This window comes from Myotis brandtii, unplaced genomic scaffold (genome assembly GCF_000412655.1).
Source record: "Myotis brandtii unplaced genomic scaffold, ASM41265v1 scaffold247, whole genome shotgun sequence".
In the NCBI taxonomy this organism is placed as follows: domain Eukaryota; kingdom Metazoa; phylum Chordata; class Mammalia; order Chiroptera; family Vespertilionidae; genus Myotis; species Myotis brandtii.
Window position 1 is genome coordinate 1,687,180 of NW_005359352.1, and position 3,849 is coordinate 1,691,028.

Consider the following 3,849-nt stretch of genomic DNA (forward strand, 5'->3'; position numbering starts at 1 on the left):
CCTCCTGTGCCCTCCTGTGTCCTCCTGCCCTCCTGTGTCCTCCTGTGCTCTCCTGTCCTCCTGTGCCCTCTTTTGCTCTTCTGTCCTCCTGTGCCCTCCTGCGCCCTCCTGCCCGGCCCTCACCACAGGCTGTGGTTACAAGGCTCATTTTGTCGGTGCACAGACCCAGGCTGGCAGGTGATGGGACTTGGCCCGAGGTCATGAGCTGATATGTGATGGAGCCAGACTTTAAATCAAGGCTGATTTAATGTTTTAAAAAGCTCAAGCACTTTTCAGTGTGTTATACTAGGAAACCATCAGTGAGGAAGAAGTCGATATCTTCCTGAGAGCAGAGTAGAGTGTGGATTTCTTCGGAGGAGTCTGCACGGGATAGTGGCTCTGCCAGGAGTGGGAGATGGAGTTCAGGTCAGCTGGTAGCCTGTGACACTCCTGCAGGCACTGAGCTGTCACAACGTGGACGCCTGTCGGTCCACGCCCATGGCTCTGCCTGTCGCCACTGCCGCTCCTGCTGCTGAGGCCACCTCCCCAGTCTCTGGCCTGTGAAATCTTCACCATCCTCACCTGCTGCGTGTGTGCAAGTCCAGGACAGCATGATTCACAGCTAGAGGCCGGTGCACGAAATGCGTGCACTGAGGGGGGTCCCTCAGCCCAGCCTGCGCCCTCTCACAATCCGGGACCCCTCGCTCCTTACTGCTTAGCTCGCTGCTCCTTAGTGCTACCGTGGAGGTAGGAGAGGCTCCCGCCACCACTGCTGCACTCCCCAGCGGTGAGCCCAGCTTCTGGCTGAGCAGAGCTCCCCCTGTGGGAGTGCACTGACCACCAGGGGGCAGCTTCTGCATTGAGCATCTGCCCCCTGGTGGTCAGTGCGCATCATAGCATCCGGTCGTTCTGTTTGTTCCGCTGTTATGGTTACTTAGGCTTTTATTATATAGACTAGTGGCCCGGTGCATGAAATTCATGCACATGGGGCGGGGGGGGGGCAGTCCCCCAGCCTGGCCTGTGCCCTCACACAGTGTGGGAGCCCCGCGATTGATCACCCCAAAGAGGTAGGCCCCGCATCAACAGTGAACCTGACACATCAACAGTGAACTTGGAGATCATGACATGAAGTGAAAAAAGCCAGTCACAAAAGCCAACATGCTGAATGCCTGCCTTTATTTAGTCCAGAATAGAAAAATCTATAGAGACAGAAAGCAGGTCAGTGGTTCTGAGGGTGGGTGGGGATGTGCCTGGGGGGATGGAGATGAATCAATTATGGTTTCCTGGTTGCTTTCAGTGAAAAGAAAATGTTCTAGAACTAGATTATGGTGATGGTTGCACAACCCTGTGAAAATACTAAAGAATATTGAATTGTTGCCCAGTTGGTGTGGCTCAGTGGTTGAGTGTCAGCTTATGAACCAAGAGATCAGGGTTCGATTCCCAGCCAGGGCACATGCCCAGGTTGTGGGCTCCATACCCAGTAGGGGGCGTGCAGGAGGCAGCCGAACAATGATTCTCTCTCATCACTGATGTTTCTATCTCTCCCTCTCTCTCTGAAATCAGTTTTAAGAATATTTTTTAAAAAGAATATTGAATCATGTACTTGAAATATGTGGAGCATGCGGTGTGTGAATTATATTTCAATAGCCTTTTGAAGAAGACTAGAACAGATAAATGATGGTTCGTCTGTACATGAAATGATACACAGGAATGAGAATGAAAATTCACATGGGGAACATGGATGTACGACCCAAGGATAATGCTGAGCGGAAGAAGCCAGCCACAGAGTGCACACGCTACGACCATGTATGTGAACACATGACGCGTGGGGAGCGAGCTGGAGCCAGGGGTCCCCTTGGGGAGGCGGGGCGAGCGGGAGACGCACAGGCCGGCCGCCTCCCGACTGCAGCGCCATCCCTGGGTGCTCGGCATGGCAGACTCTCGGGGAGGAGCCCTGCTGGTTCTGGGCCGTTGGGAGCGCACGTGGATTCCAGGGAAGAGGTGACAGCCCGCTGTCTGTCCCTTCATCGCGCACCCTCGTCGAGAGCTGCGGAGGCAGCAGCTGACACCACAGGATTCCCAGTTTGGCAACGGGCTCCTCACTGATTCTGCATAAACTCCAGAGCCCCAGGCAGAGCTTTTGGAAATGGCCCCGTTTCTGGATCTAGACAGTGGACGCCCACGATGGAGACCTGCTCTATGGTCGCTTTATGGCTGTAGCCAAGGTCTGTTTGGGTTTCGAGGTCTTTGTTGGCAAAGGGGGCTGTACCTTCTGATCTGGTCCCTTAAATGCTTTTCCGCGTTCACACCTACTTTCTGAAAGCACTTTAATCAGGTTTAACTTGCTTCGGATGGGACGCAGGTGGCCGCAGCCCACCCTCCAGGCCTGAGTCCTCTCTGAGGGTCTGGCAGCCTCCGGCCGGCTCCGCGAGGCCGTGGGCAGTGAATGCGCAGGGCCAGGCTCCTTAGGGACCCCAGCCCCCCCGATTGAGGACTCACTGGGGTTTTATCTTCCCTTTATTCCTGGGTTCCTTTCGTCTGGCGCCTTTGATCTCCTGTCTCCGACTCAGTGGTTTTCAGTGCCCCCCCCCCCCCTCGGGTGTCTGGTTCAGTGGGTCTGGGTGAGGCCTGTGCCTGTGCATTCCAGCGGATTCCCAGCAACACTGCGCGGGCGGCAGGAGGCCCTGCTCGGGGGACCCTGCTGCACCGTGACCAGAGGGAAGGCCGGGGTTCCTGGGCGACCCCTGGCCCCTGGCCCGAAGCCCACACCTGGAGCAGGGAGGCTGCAGACCTGGAGTGAGGACCGGGCCGCCCACGGAAACCTGGGCGCCAGTCGCGTCCGGCGCTTCAGGCTCAGTCCCGCTCAGGCCGCCCCGGGCAGTGTGGTTTTGGGCTTCATGGCCGAAACCAGCAGGTTTGCGCCACCTGAAGTGTCACAGGCTTGCACCTGGCGAGGGCTCCCCTTCCTCCTTCTGCGGCGTCCCCGCTCCCCCGCCGGGGAGAGTCCCAGCTGCTGTGACATCGGGTTGGCGGGGGGGGGGACGTGCCACACAATGAGGTGACTGTCCCGGAGGGCTGACAGTGCCACGTCTGTGAGCGCGCTGACTTCCTCCGCCGAGGAGCCATGGGGGGCCCTCCCCTGCGGCATTGCTCCCCCGAGGCCTGAGTCCGAGGACCTCGGTCGCATCTTAGGTGATGCTGGGTAGCCTTCCCTCGGTGGCAGGCGACGGGCCACTGCGCCTGCTCTGGGGGGACGTCCAGGCCCCGGCCAGGCACCAGGCATTCACGCCGGGACACGGCTCTCCTGCTGTCAGTCTCCGTGCCCCTCTGCGGGTTTCTCAGCAGCTTTGGGGAAGGAGAGCCCAGGCCGGGGGCGGGAGGCGTGGCTTTGCTCACCTTTTCCACGGCTCCTCCATTTTTTCATTTTTAAGATGCAGCTGACATACTTCAGTGTTCCCTTGCAAATTCACGTTTATGCAAAACGTTTGCACGCAGTCCCATGTGTCGGCAGCTGCGGAGTCCGCGGTATTTGGGGGAAGTATTGCGCAATCTAGGGTTTAACCTGTGGTCACCCAGCTCGTTCCTCCCACGGCTGCACAATGGGCCTCTGTGCCTCCTGCTTGCTCAACACAGCAGGTGCCCAGAGCCCCCTGGCCGGGCCTCCGCCCAGTGAGCTCTCCTCTGTCCCCACTTGGGCGTCCTCGCTGGCGCCTCAAATGCTGACACCTCGGTTCCGCCCTGCCCGGTGCTGTTAGCTGCCTGGTGCCGCCCTGCCCGGTGCTGTTAGCTGCCCGGTGCCGCCCTGCCCGGTGCTGTTAGCTGCCTAGGGGAGCCCAGAGCACGGGGCTGGTCCCGCAGGGCCCTGGCGGG